The sequence below is a fragment of the Tachypleus tridentatus genome, chromosome 13, assembly GCF_004210375.1.
Source record: "Tachypleus tridentatus isolate NWPU-2018 chromosome 13, ASM421037v1, whole genome shotgun sequence".
Lineage (NCBI taxonomy): Eukaryota > Metazoa > Arthropoda > Merostomata > Xiphosura > Limulidae > Tachypleus > Tachypleus tridentatus.
Window position 1 is genome coordinate 213,275,506 of NC_134837.1, and position 18,479 is coordinate 213,293,984.

Genomic DNA, 18,479 nt, shown 5'->3' on the forward strand with positions numbered 1-18,479 from the left:
TCGTAATGTCGAGGAGTCTTCTAACATAAAATTAAAAAGGAAAAAGTTTCATTGATCGACAGACGTGCGAAGAATGTGTAAACTAAAGTTTACCGTTGAGAAAAAATCATAAAAATATGTTCTACCAACTTTATGTTTGGTGTGTCTTTGAAACAAGATAGAGCAGTATTTCTCAACCTTTCCGATACCAGGGACAGACACTGTCACGGACCACTGAAATGCAAATACAACGAAAAACCATTACGATTTACGTATGAATATTCTGTCAGTTTTTACTTGTTTTCGTGAAGTTCCACTAATCAGCAAGATTGTTCTGACGGAGCGATGGTTGGGAAGTACTGAGATAGAGCATATACATGTACGAAAGTAATTCTTCCAGTGCTTAACCGTTTAACTATTCACGAACAAGTCGGTCTATGAGGTACGGATGATTTCTGTTACTTTTGGGAAACAAATTCAAAACTAAATAGCCCGGCATGGGCGTGTGGTTAAGGCACTCGATTCGTATTATGAGGGTCGCGGGTTCGAATCGCCGACACACCGAACATGCTCACCCTTTCAGCTGCGGGAGCTTTATTATGTTACGGTCAATCCCATTATTCGTTGGTAAAAGAGTAGCCTAAGAGTTGGCGGTGGGTGGTGATGACTAGCTGCCTTCCCTTTAGTCTTACAAATAGCTTGAAAACCTTTAAAACAAACGAGGTAACAGTCTTACATCATTGAATAGTAACTGCCTGAATAACGACTTTGTTTGTTTGTTTGTGAACTTGCACGCATAGCTGCTTGAGGGCTATCTGCGCTAGCCATCCCTAATTTATCAGTGTAAGACAGCTAGTCATCACCACTCACTGCCAACTCTTAGGCTACTCCTTTGTCAACGGATAATAGAATTGATTGTAACGAGGTAACAGTCTTACATCATTGAATAGTAACTGCCTGAATAACGGCTTTGTTTGTTTGTTTGTTTGTGAAATTGCACGCATAGCTGCTTGAGGGCTATCTGCACTAGCCATCCCTAATTTAGCAGTGTAAGACAGCTAGTCATCACCACTCACTGCCAACTCTTAGGCTACTCCTTTGTCAACGGATAATAGAACTGATTGTAACGTTATAACACCCGCACGGCTGAAAGGGCGAGCATGTTTGGTGCGACGGGGATTCGAACTCACGAATCTTCACGACCCTAGGATTATAAGTCGAGCGCCCTAACCACCTAGTCATGCCGAGCCGACTTGGTTTGAGATGGTGAAAACACAACTATGGGAAACATTTTCATTTCGCCATATTTGGATCGTAGGGTCAAAACTTGGCCCTGAACATGTTTGCCTTTTCAACTGTGAGGGAATTATGACGTGTTGGTCAATACCAATATTCGTCGATGAAAGAGTTGGCGATGAGTGCTATCGTCTGATCGTCAGTTTAAAAACTAGGTACGGCCGTAGATAACCTTAATAGCGTTGACGTAAACATTCAACACAATTACGACGTATTACGAAATGGTTTATAAATATGTAAACAAATATATCATCTTGTCTACCAGGTGGCACAACAGTATGTCTGCGGACTCGCCCCGCTAGAGACCGGGTTTCGATAACTCTGGTGAACAGTGCAGAGATAGTCCATTGTGTAGCTTTGTTTTTAAGTAAAACCAAATAAACAAGCACATCAAATAATATGGTGTGCTTCAGTAACATAGCGGTTTGTCTACGGACTCGCAACGCTAAAATTCGGGTTTCGATATCCGTTGTGGGCAGAACAGAGATAGTCCATTGTGCTTAATTACGTATAGCTTCTTTATGCTATTTGGTTAGTACTGCTTTAGTTAATAATTTTTATATTCTATATATAAGCTAATTTTAAGAGTTAACTTCACAAACCTTTGGTAGCAGTAATTGTACATTTCACTTGTGCATTTAGTTCGTTAAAATGATTAACATATTTGCACCATCATTTCAGTGCTTGGATTACATTGAGAATAATTCGTCACTTTTACAAACTTTTTCGAATATTTTTGTATTAATTTCCGTCGTCCTTTTCAGTGCAGAAATGCAAACAAAAATATGTTCCAATTTTCCTTTTTTCATTCCAAGTAAGTAAAACTGTGGCTGTTATCGAATCTCTAAATGAAAACCTAGAGAAAGTACAATTTGATCCATACTTGGATTAAGAGAACAAGAACACAAAAATATTTGCTCAATTATATTCATGATTGATCGAATTTCTACGTGCAACAACGGATGGTAGATTTTTCTGTATGTTATGATACAACCAGTTGTGTAATTCGTGAAAACTGTAAGGCATATAGATGTATTTTTCGATTATCGTAGATTGATATATTGTAGCCTGTCGATTCACATTTTGATATAAGTTGTTTTTACACTGCAAGATGAACTTGTAACCACAGAATTAAACTCGTACATTATATATTCAATCAGATTTAAAATGTCTGATGTTAATAGTTTATTGTGTCTGTCTCACTAGATACACAGGATTCTGGCAACTGACGAAACACGACTAAACAGTTAAATCAATACTTAATCAATTTTACGTTTTCTTCACCCGCCACACTAGTGGTTCAGCGGCAAGTCTGAAGGCTTAAAACGCTAGAAAGTAGGGGTTTGATACTAGCGGTGGGCACAGCAGAGATAATCTTTTCTGTAGCTCTACTTCTATTGCGTATACTGGAAACTTGCGTTAGAATCATAATTAAAATGTTAACTTCTACTTTTTTTTTCTGTGTACTTACTGGGAAAAAAATTAGGTGTGTTTTTGCACGATGTTTACACTTTATAAAGTTTATATGAAACATATTTATAACATATTAACACATTTTTAGTAGAAATAATAAAAAATGTCTCAAATTTTTTCACTTAGATTTTTAAGGAAACCCTTACAAGTCAAATCGACATCGTTAATAAAACTATTGGCCTTCTAATGAAATTAGCCTATTTTGCCAAGCCCGCCCCTCTCAGTGGTACAGCAATATGTTTGTGGACTTACAAAGTTAGAAACCGGGTTTTGGTACCAGTGATGGGCATAACACAGATAGCCCATTGTGCACCTTTGTGCTAACTAGAAATAAAGGAAGTCCTCCTTTGGGTCTAATCATCTAATTGTCGACTCTATTGGCCTTTTAATGAATTAGCTTCTTTTGTCAAGCCTGTTCGACTCTGGATCAAGTTGGTCTCATTGTTAACGTAATTGATAATTTTGTCAAGTCTCTTCATTTCTGGATCAAGTTGGTCTCATTACTAAACCAGTTGGCTCTTTAATTGAGTTGGCCTATTTTACGAAATCTGTTCTTTACTGAATCAAATCGCCTGGCCTAAATTAGAAATGAGGTTAATTTCACATAGAATCAAACAATTTTGGCAAAGTAGGCCAATTTTATTAAAGGACCTACAGATTTGGCGACAATGCGATTTGATCCAGTAATAAAGTCGAGATAGCCATGTTGCTTTGCGCCAAGAAACTCCAAATAATTAATCAACCTCATCGCTAAATCACTTAACTCTCAGATCTAACTTCACGGCAGATATAGAAGTTTCCCGATTAAATCGTTTATTTGGTTAGTTATGCTTTAATTACATATCATAGTTAGGTATTTCGTGGCCAAACGGAGTGTGTTTTTTAATTATTTTTTGGCTTTTTCATGTAACCTCACTAAAAGGTGTTTAGAATTTTCCAAATATTTTTTATTCCGAATAGCTTTACTGAAATTTTTGGATTTCCTGTCCGAAGGTGTTATTTAAGTAATGTTACGAGAGGCTTTACTAAAATTTTTGAAACTTTAAATGAAGTTTTTGTATGTGCGTGTGTCATAACTGGCATAAATTCAGAAAAAAAATTTAATACTCAGTAAATGAACAGCTTTTTGTCTAACTGTTCACTTGAGATTTTGTGTCCGAAAAGCTTTTTTCAGACAGTGTTTCAGATAAGTTATGATTTTGACAGTGTGGTTGTAAAGCTGTTTTATTTTGTTTTTTCAGACAGTGTTTCAGATAAGTTATGATTTTGACAGTGTGGTTGTAAAGCTGTTTTATTTTGTTTTTTCAGACAGTGTTTCAGATAAGTTATGATTTTGACAGTGTGGTTGTAAAGCTGTTTTATTTTGTTTTTTTAGACAGTTTCACAAAACTTCTAGGCCCGGCATGGCCAGCTGGTTAAAGCACTCGACTTGTAATCCGAGGGTCGCGGGTTCGAATCCCCGTCACTCCAAACATGCTCGCCCTTTCAGCCATAGGGGCGTTATAATGTTACGGTCAATCCCACTATTCGTTGGTAAAAAAGTAGCCCAAGAGTTGGCGGTGGGTGGTGATGACTAACTGCCTTCTCTCTAGTCTTATATTGCTAAATTAGGGACAGCTAGTGCAGATAGCCTTTGTGTAGGTTTGCGCGAAATTCAAAACAAACCTAACCACAAAACTTCTTTTTTAACATCTTGGGGCTATCTGAGTGAACAGTGTTTTTTTTTTCAAACAGTATTTCACACAACGCTCCTGATGATTTTGAAACTTCATGACTAGGAGTTTGTTCGCGTTGTTGTTGTTCATGTGACTATTTAACAATTTTCAAAATACGTGATCGTGTTGATGCTTTTAAACAAATTCTTTCAAATTACATGCATCCCATATAATGTATTGTACTCAAAATTTCTGTGATAGTTTGAACTAGGTTTAATGGTATTGGAATAGAAGTCACCGTATAGAATCACTTTGTCTAAGTTTTTTAACTGTAAATCATGTGACTGTTTAAAATGTTTATGTACATAATTTATGAACATGTATCATGTATCAATGATTAATTCTCCATGCTTAATATACATTATTCATTCTTAATGTTTTTCATTTATTTATTACGTATATTTTATTATGCTAATTATTTTGCATGTGTATTTAGGCCTACCCTAAAATTCCAGAGTTGCGGACCTTGTAAGGGTACATTAGGATTATGGCTCAAAATGTTGATAACTGATGAATCAGTGCATTCTAAATACTGTAAGATTTTGTTTTATGTCATTAAATACTCCTGAGTTAGACCAAAATATTAAATTATCTACAGTATTTATTGATTTAAAATGTTAGTTATGATATATGCAGGTATCATGCCTTGATCTAGTTATTAATAATTGATTGCCCTCCCAGATCTAAAAGAAACTGGATGTGTTTCTCTTGTTATCCTCCCCTCTCTAATAGTTCATCTCATCAGGTGAGGAAGGACACTCGAACATGAACCTTTTCATTGTTTTTTTGACGATTATGACACAGAACTTAAACTCACAACGGTTGTATTCACACACGAGAAGACAACAGTTATATAAAAGTATAGCACTGCGTATTTTAGAGTTTTTTTAATTTCATGTATAATTTAAATTATTTTTTTAGTATGTAATAAACATAGTTGTTGCTGTACAGAGTATTTAGGGTATTGATGCAATATACCTGAGATTACGCCTACGAAACGATTACGGTGTCACTGTTTAAAGATCGTACTGGGAACAGTGTGTTCTGTTTTTTAATGTTCATAGACAGAAGAATGTGTATTCGACTAAAAATAGCACGAGCAGCCCACTGCCAGCACAGTTAGGCTGGCATGCGGTCCTTTCGGTACGTCTGAGTCCGCTCACATGTAGCAACAACTGTAGTGCTTACCTTACTTTGGATAACATAAATGCTGTAACGTTTATGACTTGAAATTTCGAAATCTCATCATGGATGCGATTTGCTCCCCCCCCCTATCCCCCTGCATATACATTGACATACTTCACGCTCTAATTGCACACCTTACACCACGTACATTTCCGTCTCACGTGTACACTTCGAAACATGTGACCCACTGCTGTAACTTAGTATAATATTGTTAGATTGTGAATAGCTGTGAACTACGAAACGGAGATTATTTCTCTCTCTTTCACTTGAATACCGTAGTTTAATTGTAATTATGGGTTTAACAAGGCTAGAATGTCATAAATCACACGGGGGGGGATATCGGTGATTTAAGCGCTCCACATAGTAAGATACAGATTTAAAAATAAAATATAGTACAGTTCATATAGAAATAACGAAAACAGAGCTATTGAAAAACTGACTCTCTCGCTTTGTTCCCTGTTATAACATAGAACTGATGTTCAGTTTGTATAGGCTGTAAATGGAGGAGGATATTCTGTACCTCTACTTCATTATAGGGTTTGTTTGTTTTCTTACTTATTTCGCTAAGTCACTTTACTCTTTACTTACGAAGTCAACGTGTTTTTTTAAAGAAACTTATGCATGCTACTGACGTGCCTGTAGGAGTAAAAACGTCACCTTTACATGTCAGAACTGTTTCATACGGTTGTTTTTCTACCGACAAATTTGTAAGTGTTGGACTATTTCTCATACGAACGCAGGGGGAAGGGAGTCGCCGAACTCCCTATTTTTGTGATGTAAAAAATTAAAGTTATATTATTATAGTGTACCTTATAATATTTAACGTTTTCTACATGGTTTATATTCTTCTGATGAAGTATTAGCGTTTTTTGGCTTGAAATAGCCACATGCTTCGTGACCCCATAGTATTAGCATGCTGCCTATGACTAGTACAATATATGTTAGCTTTTGATCTCATGGCCTGGTGGTTAAGGCGCTCGACTCGTAATCTGAGGGTCGCGGGTTCGAATACCCGTCACACCAAACATGCTCCCCCTTTCAGCCGTGGAGGCGTTATTATCTTACGGTCGTTGGTAAAAGATTAGTCCAAGTGTTGGTGGTGATGACTAACTGCCTTACCGCTTGTCTTACGCTTCTAATTTAGGGACGGCTGGCAGAGATATCCCTCGTGTAGCTTCGTGCGAAAGTCAAAACAAACAAACAATCTTTTGATCTCATAAAGTAGACTCCCCCTTCAAGGATTCACCGCACAGGCTTCTATTTTGAAGAAGATTTGCAGATTAAGTTGCATCGAATATTTTGTGGTTTTAAAATAATTTTATTAAGATGATATTTTGATTCCAGTTTTAAATATTAATGATTCTAGCAGCGGTTGAGCGAGCTTCAGACAATTAGAGATATATTCCCCGGAAAGTAGGTTTTTAAGAAAGAAATCAGATCTTTAATTATTTTTTTTCTGTTTATTAACTTTGAAAGTTAAAACGAGTTGGCACAAATTTAAAACGATGATTAGTTTTTAATACAAACTTGTATTTTGAAAAACAAATTCAGTATTGAACAAAAACGTTTTTCACAAATTACAACTCTATACGTTTTATATACAAGTTTTGTGTTGTTACATTTTTCACAAATTACAACTCTATACGTTTTATATACAAGTTTTGTGTTGTTGTTACATTTTTCACAAATTACAACTCTATACGTTTTATATACAAGTTTTTTGTATAATTACCCTTAACTTCATTTGACGTCTTTCATTTACAGTAACAGAAATTTCCATATTTGTTAAATAAGGTACAATTCGAGATTTTGAATCGTTAGCTTGTGCAGCAACTAGTTTATCTTAGTCTGTTCAAACCCCTTCTGAGCTTCAAGAGCAATGCAAGTCAGTGGCATGTTACATTTGGTCACAACTTTTGTAATCATAATAACACTTGCATTGTTTAAACTCCTATAGTCTTTGTTTGTTTGTTTGTTTGGAAATTTCGCACAAAGCTACTCGAGGGCTATCTGTGCTAGCCGTCCCTAATTTAGCAGTGTAAGACTAGAGGGAAGGCAGCTAGTCATCACCACCCACCGCCAACTCTTGGGCTACTCTTTACCAACGAATAGTGGGATTGACCGTCACATTATACACCCCCACGGCTGGGAGGGCGAGCATGTTTAGCGCGACGCGGGCGCTCCTATAGTCGAAACTTGATTCGGTTTGAAGCGAAATTCATTTATTCATATATATAAAGACACACACATACTGTAGAAAAATTATGTTGAATGTTCGTGGATCAGGCAGCACTGTTGGTGTAGGGGTGGGTCTTGGATTGTTCATTGAAATAGTATTTTTAATATCTTCTGAATATATGTACAAAGACACATACATACTGGAGAAAAATTATGTTGCATGTTCGTAGATCAGGCAGGTGGCAGCACTGTTGGTGTAGGGGGTATTAGATTGTTCATTGAAATAGTATTTTTAATATCTCTTGAATAAGTCGTCATAATTTTACAATATCAAACAGTTTCGTTTTATAACAATATATATGTAATTACTGAGTCACAAGTTCTGGGTATGTCTGTAAATATCATATAAATATCTTATATATATATATATATATAATTTATATAGCTTTAAGTAGCTGTCCATACTCTCGAAACAGACTGTTACGTACATTTGACCATATTGATCACACTTACAAGGGACTTGTTACGAATAAAAGGATTAAAATATGACAAGTTGATATGCAGTTAATATCAATCTCGAGGGTGTACGTGAGCATGATTTTTAGTGTTATACACACTACACATGTAGCATTTGAACGCAGTATTAATTCGCTGTTACTAACAAAACAAAATATTCCTTTTTAAACCATTTATTATGTTAGGCGCATTAATAAAAAACAAATATATGGTATGTAGAACTGACTGTTTAGTAAGTTTCATAGCTAGTGTAACGGAATAGATCGCCTTTATTTATACTTGAGTAAAGAGCGTGGGTTTATTGATTAGAATAATATACAAGTCTTTGTAATAAGCTTAATGGTGTTTTCTGTCCGATGTCAAGAGAACATAATGTTTAGTATACGCTTTGTTATGAACTGCATCAGTGTCAATGAATCTGGTGGAGGGATTTATGCATATAGTAAAACATGGTGAAGTTCGTACATTAGCTTTATTCAGTTATTCAAAAATTACCCAATCTAAATGAAACCATCTTAATATACCACATTGGCTCTCGTTTCTTCTGACGATATAAACAGATTTTGATGTAGTCTAACATTATTAGTGAATCAACCTTTAATTTTAGAGTAGGCCTGGCATGGCCAAGCGTGTTAAGGCATGCGACTCCTAATCCGAGGGTCGCGGGTTCGCATCCCCGTTGCGCCGAACATGCTCGCCCTTTCAGCCGTGGGGGCGTTATAATGTTACGGTCAATCCCACTATTCGTTGGTAAAAGAGTAGCCCAAGAGTTGGCGGTGGGTGGTGATGACTAGCTGCCTTCCCTCTAGTCTTACACTGCTAAATTAGGAACGGTTAGCACAAATAGCCCTCGAGTAGCTTTGTGCGAAATTCAAAAACAACAATTAATTTTAGAATGTGTCCTGGCACCCCTGGTGGCCTAAAGAAAATTTAGTAATTCAGTCGAGTAATTTACAACATAAACTGTAACTGTAACACTGGCAGTTGATCCGTAGGTGAAATCGTGTCCTAGAACCTTTTTCAATAATTCATCATTTGTGTCACGAACATTATAATGTAGAGGTGCCAAGAACTGCAGTTTTACACAACCATTCATAATTTCGACAAACATTAGGGATCACATGAGGTCTTGTGCATCCTTCACTAAATTACCACAGTTGTCTGGAATGGTGATGTAGTTCTTTGATTGATTGGTTGGAAGTTTTCCAACATTAACTTAAGAAGTTAATTAATTAAAAATAAATAAGTTAATTATTTAAAACGGAGAAAATAAAACAAACCACAAATTAACGTGCACACTACGCGATACCTGTGCAGGGGATGGGTATTTTTGTATGTAGGGGGGACAAGGTGAGAATTTTACCTCTTCATATTACTTCTGGGGACCCAAGAAGTCATCGGTAAACTGACAACTGTCCCCTGCAGCTATTATCATGTTAATATAATTGACTAAAATAGGGGAAAAAGCATATTTCTTGTATTTCATGGAATAATTAATTATCTAAAGCTGTTTAAGTAGGAGAAAATAGCACAGGTTTAATGAAATTTTATTTATTGTAATAAAATAATGTTGAACCATGCAAAATTCTGTAACATAAGTACACTAAAATTGTACGTTATTAGCTATTCCTCTTAAAATAAAATTAATACTTATTGAAGGGTAGTGAATAAAGTAGAGAGTATATGGCATTTAAACTATAATGATTCTTTATTTACATTACATAAACTAGTAGCATGACGTTGCAAAACGTGATACGTTTCAGTTATAGGTGGCCACAAAGATATTTAATTAAATTTTAGTCACGTTTGTTGGAATTCTTATTTTTATTAAACAGGTACTTTGCATTGATATTGATGAGCATGAATTGTTTCTGTATTAAATGTAATATATTTGTTAACACACGAATTAGTTTTTATTTATGTTCATATGAAAATGTTTTTGTGGACATTTTTAATCATAAATTTAAAACATCAATACACACACACACACACGTTTGTTTGCAATTCAAGCACAATTACTTTATCACATTTAACTGTCAATAGATGGCGCTAGCATTTTTAAAAATAGAATAAGGCAGCATTATGAAATTTCATTCGAACAGAAAGTATGAAATCTAAATTTATCTGAAACTTAGGACACCCAAATACTTATTTAAAATATACATTAGTAGGTTTATATTTACATACAGAGATATTAAAAGGTACATAAATGCACAAAATATTGTAAAATTTATTATCATAAGTTAAAAAATAAAATGTTATATGAAATTTAGGCATACAAAAACCTCCTCCTTTTAAATGTGAAAACTATGATTAAAAAATGCTCGTAAGAAAACGGCTGCTTTTGAACTGTGATAATGGTGTCTCTGTTTTTATCTGACATGTTCTACTAGGTGTGTTGATTTGACTGATTGTTTGGATTTAAGCACAAAGATACACAATAGACTATTTGTATTCTGCCCGCCACAGGTATCAAAACCCGGTCTGTGGTGCGGTGCTTTTACTACATTTTCACTATTTCTGTGAAACATTTCAACAAGTACGACTAGTATATATGTTGGGTTGTATGTTATAAAGGTAACAGTCAATCTCTTAGCATGAATGCCAGGTAGAATGTTAGTGTGTGGATGACTTACTTCCTGTTAGTTGTTTAAATTTAAGGACCGTGGCAGAAAACCTTCATACCTTTGTTATAAATACGAAATAGGTCATAGTGATAAAAACTTTGTTTACACTCTCTTGTTACAAAGATAAATACTTCCAAGTCTATTTGTCGCGTTATATTAAATATTTCTCGAAACATGTGCACCGTATCAAATATTAATAAATCCGCTTTCTCCGTGTCTGTGTAATATTATATATAAATCTGTTTTTACGTAGTTTTATATTAAACCTTGTGGAACTTCATCATATATATATATATAAAATGAATACTGTTAGTCAAACAGAAACTTCAAACCTGTGATGAAAGATATTTTAATGAATAAAAGCCCAAACAAACTTCAATTGAAAATTCTGCATAAATTAAAAGGGATCTCCAGGGCACGTCTTATATTCTACGTTATAGCCTGTGCCCTGGAAATCCCTTTTAATTTGTCTCCCAGTAGCACGGCGGTATGTCTGCGGACTTAGAACGCTAGAAACCTGGTTTCGATACCCGTGGTGAACAGAACACGGATAGAGCATTGTGTAGCTTTGTGCTTAACTTCAAAGAAACAAACAAACCATTTTAATTTATAGAGCGTCTTTAATATAATTTTGTTGTTGTTTTTTTGTTTGGGCTTGCTTTGTTCATTTAAGTATGTGTGTGCGTGAGTAGACACTCAAGCGTGTTATTATGTAGCAAAAGTGAGCAAAATATATACAAACAGTGTCTTTCAATCAGAACTTTCGTACACGATCAACCGTGGACGCAGTATACAGCTAGCTTTATAATATGGTGTGAGTTTTTCTTTAATGTCAGCTGTAAATAACACAAATTTACAGATTTCGTAGGCAAGTTGTGTCTGAAGTGTACGGGTTAAATAAGTATACCTGCACGCTCAGCGCCCTTTTACAACGTCTAGACAATGTTCTTCATGCCTATAGCAGAAAGCATTACCCGCTGTCTTATTGTACACACGCTATGATTGTATATATACATTAACCTAGTCCATTTGTCTCGTCTGGCGAATATAAAGTGTCTTTCAGGAGCGTTGTGCAGGTATATACATATGTATTAGGTTGTATCGTTGATTTTCTAACTTCTAACGGAAGTGCTTTGACAGATGCTTTCTGATTTTGATGCCTAAACACCACCATTTGTGCATCAAGGTGGACAGAGTCTGTCATCGAAAATTATCGCGTCCTCGGAGTCTGTTATCGGAAATTATCGCGTCCTCCTCCCCGCATTCTCAGAGCTTTCTCAGAACCGAGCAGGAAAGAGTATATTGAAATTCAGACGACGCGAACTAGGCTGTTCACGAAGCTGTTAGCTTTAGCTTTAATGGATATTCAAACGATAATAAAGACATTTAATATCACGTATTTTAATATATAGGCTCCTTCTCTCGTCGTTATTTTAGCGCGGAGCTATACAGTGGACTCTGTGTACTATTTTCGCCGCGGGGAATCGAACCTCTGATTTTAGTGTTGAAAGTACGTAATCTTGCTGCTGACTCACTAGCGTATCGTGCACGTGTTTTAAAATGATGTATCGTATCGGTGTTGTTACATCTTGGTTTATAACATATACATGTTTGTGTATGTATATGGTGGTCTAACGTGTTGAGAACACCAGTTTAAAATTTAGTGCTTTGACTTCTGTATGTTAACAAAAAAAAAAAACTCAGGTTTTGTTGTTTTAAACTAGTAATGGGATGATGTAATTGTCATCTGGCTGATACCACCCCGATTATAATTTCGAATTAAATTATTTGTAATACAAAGAGATGTTAGAAGACTTAATATTTTTTCTTAAACGCGAAAAAAATATTCTTCGAGCTGAAGTGTGTAGGTAAGCGACAAACGCAATTTAAGTGTAAAATCATAAACACGTTTAAACGTTCTTTCAAAATTAGCTGTTGCTCGTGATTTCGTTCCAAAGAAGACAACTTTCTTCTTTTTTGCTCGTGTTTACGAATCTATCGTATAATAAACTGTCACGAATTCTCACTGTCAAATTAAACAAACGTCGTCTTACAAAAGGCATTAGTGGAGTAAATTTTTACGTTTTACTAAATGAGAAATGTTCATTCCCTTTCGCGAGGATTGTAATGACTGGGTTACATTACAAATTCTTAGGTTACTGACAGAGCTTTTTGTAGTGACTTTTATGATTAGTTAACGTTCACGTGGAGATGTTCTTAGTTACGGCCTATAAGAACCACTTCGTATCAGTAATGAAAAAAATGAAACAAGTTTTGAAACTAAAGACAAAAATTAACAAGTTTTAACTCTTGGAAACTTCATACTAGTTACGTGGAAGGTGCACCACAAGAAGTGGTCTTTGTATATATTGATATTTGTTTGAAACATGATTAAATAGTTATTGTTTGTAGCATGTCTACCCTTTGTTACTTCTAATGCATATACAGATTTTGTTTTTAAATCATCTGTTTTATTATAATTATTAGTTAAGATTTTATTTTGAATTACAAAACATGCAATGCGTGTGAATTACAGCTGGTTTGATGTATTTGATGTTCAAATTTAAGTTTCTATATCGTCTAGATAATTTTTTTTAATTTTACAGAATTTTTAGATTTTAGATTTACTTATGTTAATAAATGAATACACAGTATTGTTTAAAAACACTTCTTTGATAATGCATGTCTGTGCCATCATCGGAGCAATAATGTATTGGTTCAACATGTTGTTGAACAAGCCAATCTCATGATGTCTCTGCAAAGCATTGGACCAATAGGTTGTGGGCCTGTAAATAGGTAGCCAATAGGATAGATAACGTGCTGACTCAATGCATTGACGTAATAAGCAATAAGACTGCCGTAATTCGTGTCAGACGTCATGTTTTTACGTGTATATATAAAGCATAATATGCTTAAAAATGTAACACGTATTAATAATTATGGCAGTGTTGCTGACCAATTCGACAACTCATTCAATCAGTGCATTATGGTCAAGTAGACAGTAGGTAGCAGGGCCATAACCAGTAATCCAACGTTTAGTCCAACCTTGAAATCAATATGTTATAGCGCTGTTGAAATAACAGCTCTACATCCTGTTAGTCTAGTGCGCTATGGAACTGTAACCAGTTACGCTGAGCCTTATGGTTGTTTCAACAGCGTAGACGAAATCCTCGCACGATAAAGTTTATGTGCAAGGCTTGTGAAATGAACTATCAATGATGAACCCAAGGATCGAACCCTCAATTTTAGCGATACAAGTCATCGAACTTGTATCTGAGCCACTAAGAGGCACTGCAGTAAAAGTTTTAATCTTCGATCGCCAAGTTGCTTGTTTACTTCTATCATCGTTTCAGAATATTTTTTGTAAAAAACATTGGAAGCTGAAATTTATTATCTGGTAGAAGATGTATACACAAACGCTTGTGCCCGACATGGCCAAGTGGTTAAGGCACTCGACTCGTAGTCTGAGGGTCGTGGGTTCGAATCCCCGTCACACCATACATGCTCGCCCTTTCAGCCTTGAAAGCGCTATAAAGTTACGGTCAATCCCACTCTTCGTTGGTAAAAGAGTAGCCCAAGAATTGGTGGTGGGTGGTAGTGACTAACTTCCTTCCCTGTAGACTTGTATTGTACTGGTAAATTAGAAAGTGTTAGCGAAGATAGCCCTTGTGTAATTTTTGCGCGAAATTCAAAACAAACCAAACGCGTGCACGTGCGCGCGAGCACGCACACACAAACAATAGTGAAGTTATGTAATACATTCTACCAGTAAGAACATTTAATATTCAATCTTAGTTTGTATGTTAAATAACTTAAGTGAAGAAAAAGGAAAAAGCAATAATAATGTAGTGATCTAATATATTTTAATAACTCATAAGAGAAAAGTTTAAATTTATTATCCTTCTTTCTTTTACATATTTTAACAATTTTTGTATAGTTACTATAAAAGATCGTTAACCCTGGCCTATTTAATGTTCGGTAAACTTAAATTTCATAACAACACTTATTTGGAGAATAGATGAATGAAAATTTAAATTTGAATCAAGAAGGTAACCTCAGGCTAGCATGTTGTGTTTCTAAACTATTACTAGAAGTTTATTTTGTTTAATCTTTAAAGGAAAAATATTTTTTTTTTGCTCTGTGGACTTTAGCCAACCACCAGTAACCTTTCAAGTTATTTTAATACGTCATAGTTAAACCTGTGTTTAACCCTAACAATGGGTCGCTTTGACCGACCCCGTTAGCTTTTAAAACAATTTCTAACCATGAATCAAACGCGCGAAAACAAAATTGCCGTCACTAATCATAGTTAGTGTTCTCTGTGTATCTTATGTAGAAATTGGGTGACATATTCCCATAGTTTGCTTTTAACCGTTATTTACAGCGAGACCGTAACAGACAAAACAAAATACAACTTAAAATTACCTAGAACAATACGAAATGTAGAGCTCCGAACTGTACAAGTAAGAAGGCGGTAAGTTGATTGTTAAAAATCGAAAACATGGCCTGCTGTTGATCTTAGCACAGTTGTTTGATAAGCAGCAAATAGCAGTGTATGGTTTGGGAAGATGTGAGTTTAATCCGTTTCCGTGAAACGCTCATTTTTTATGTACACTAGAAAACACACATAAAAATTACTAATATTACTGGGAGAATTCACTGGGAGCTTTTCTACACCGTTATGTAACTCCTCTTTTATGTGTGGGGGAGGGGTTTAGAGAGATTCTCAATGATTTTATTCCGACAGCTGGTTTGTATGTTATTGATTGCCAGAAATAAAATAACGGTCCCTTAGCCAATGGCCCTCTAACCTACTTGTAAAAACTCCGCGTCTGGAATCGATCACACGAACGCGGCTTTCCGTGAACTAACTAAACGTAGACAGTTCGACCAGAGAAAGATAAAAACGAAACAATGACGCGTTAAATCACTGTCTATTTCCTTGCTTAAGACTTTCTGGAGCGATTATACATTCTATATGTACATCGGTTAAATCGTACGTGTAGTGATTTCATGCGTACAACTTGTCTGTAATATTATTCTGTATACACTTGGTATAATCATCGTTTATGGTTTCGTGAATATTGAAAGTTGTTTCACATAGTTCGTTTTTGTCGGATATTTTGTTAGTAATTAAATTTATTTAATAGATTTGATATCTGTGTATTCATTTCAGGCAGTTTTTTTTACACCTTTTTTTAATGGAAACCGCGCAAACAAATATCGGGCTGTCTTCATTTGCTATCATTAATTTACAGTCTGTAGACTAGAGGGAAGACGGTTAACACCACCCACCACCAACTTTTTGGACTACTCTTTCACCAACGATCAGTGGGATTGACCATAACTTATAACGCTCCTTTGCTGAAAAGACGAGCATTTTTGGTGACGGGATTCGAACCCTCGTCCCGTGTTGAGTTCCTTAACCACCAGGTGGACGTGCTCTGTACTGATTGGATAATATTTAGATGGGGTTGGTAATAGTGTAAGCTCCCAAATTAAAAGGTTAAATTCGATAATTTTTCTTGGAGTGTGCGTTGAGGTGGAGTTGTCTTTGCGGTATAAACAAGTTTGTACTGGAATTTTTTGGCGAGTACAAATGAAAGATTCATAACATCACACAATGTATTTAACGAATGTGTGTAGTTTACTTAAGGACCAATACGACTTATACGTAAAATTATAAATAAGTTACATATGTGGGACTTAGAAAGTGTACAGAAAGTTCAAATCCAGTCCTTAAAAGTCCTTCCCACACGTCTCAGGTCCCGTCGATAAGCCGGCCCGGCATGGCTAGGTGTTTAAGGCACTCGACTCGTAATCCGAGGGTCTTTCAGCCGTGGGGGCGTTATAATGTTACGATCAATCCCACTATTCGTTGGTAAAAGAGTAGCCCAAGGGTTGGCGGTGGGTGGTGATGACTAGCTGTCTTCCCGCTAGTCTTACATTGCTATATTAGGGACGGCTAATGCAGATAGCTCTAGTGTAGCTTTGCGCGAAATTCAAAACAAATCAAACCACGTCGATAAAAATTAGGTTTAAGATCACCTCATACGCACAGACTTCACTCTTTCGTTTTTGTTTTGTGTATGTGTGAAATTCAAATATTTTGTTTTGCACAAATCCCAGAGAAGTGTTCGCAAAATTAGATCAGTCGCCAATATAGAGCTTTTGAATAAATATGTCACGAAGGGAAAACAAAAGTCAGATAAATAGATTTGCAAACGTAACTTGTATACTTGGCATGTCAGACTGAAAATGTGTTAGGTTCCATAAACGTTTCACAAGGAAGTCGCTATTACGTAAAAAAGTGTGTTATTTTGGTTACTTGTTTTATAAATAAATCTGTATTTACTTCATATGTAGCAAGGCATCTTTCGTGTTTATTGTTTCTGAATTATTAAAAAACGCGATATCGTAGACTTGGTCACAATGCCCGAAGTTGTTCGCTGCCTCGAGTGTACGTGTAGCATTCGATTTATGTAGCTTCACTCGCGCGTATTGTTACGTTAGTTTGATTGGTGTGCATTATGGGCAAGTAAATATTTTTTGTTCTTGTTTGTATAATTGATGAACTATTTACCCGATAGCTGGTTCTTTCCAGCGGTTGTACGTGGTCACGCCCTACACATATAGCTGTGGTTTTTTTTTTTGTGTTTGAAACGTTCACGGAGAGAAGACACGATAGGTACGCTGTTCATTGCCTAGACGGTCGAATAAAAACAAACGTGACCCGCAAAAGCAGACTGGAAAGGGGTAGCATCCGTCACATGCACGTAGAGTACACCTCGTGCGATCTTTGATTTGCGTGCGTTTGAGACGGCTTTTCTTGTAGTGTTTTTTGTATAATGCGTAATAAATTTCGCGCCGTTCATATGGGTGTTTGTGTACATCCTGGGGGAAAGCACATGTTTATTCCTACAAGAATTAACGCGTTTTAAAATATACTGTATATTTCAGTTAATGGCCTGGCGAGGTAAAGTTTAGTAATTTATGTCTTGACAGTTTTCAAAATTAGGAAATAGGAAGGAGGAGAAGAGAGTGTATTTTTTTGTATTAAATTAAAACTAGATACACTTTTGAGCCCAGACTTGCTTTTACATCCGATATGATTGAACAAGGGTGCTCCACCCCAATCTCCCGCTGGTTCAATAGTAAACTTTGAAGCTTCTAACACCAGCGTTCAGAGGTTTATGGCTGGGGGAAGGGCATACACCGAATCGTCCAATGTGGAGGTTTACGCTAAAACAAATAAACAAAAATCGGACAATAACTTACGTAAGAATTTGGGATATGATCCCTGTGAGAGGACTTGGCCATCATCAACCATTGTGCAGCTTCGCGTTAAAATCAAAAGAATAATAGGACAAGATTTTACATAGGATTTTGGGTTTGATCCTTGCGAGTGAACTGTTCCGAGTAAAAAAACCCTTTACGAACCGTGTTAAAAAATAGAAAAGAGGAAACCGGTGATTCGTGTTTTCTAAGTTAACTGATATTGCTAATATAG

General features: G+C 35.9%; 1 protein-coding gene and 1 long non-coding RNA gene across 9 annotated transcripts in view; one reads left to right on the plus strand and one right to left on the minus strand.

Moving 5' to 3' along the window:
* LOC143237819 (uncharacterized) overlaps positions 1-18,479 on the minus strand; it is a 94,478-nt gene that overhangs the window by 73,373 nt on the left and 2,626 nt on the right. The gene's annotated exons all lie outside the window — the stretch shown is intronic.
* LOC143237817 (uncharacterized) overlaps positions 1-18,479 on the plus strand; it is a 111,409-nt gene that overhangs the window by 40,743 nt on the left and 52,187 nt on the right. The window lies entirely within an intron of this gene.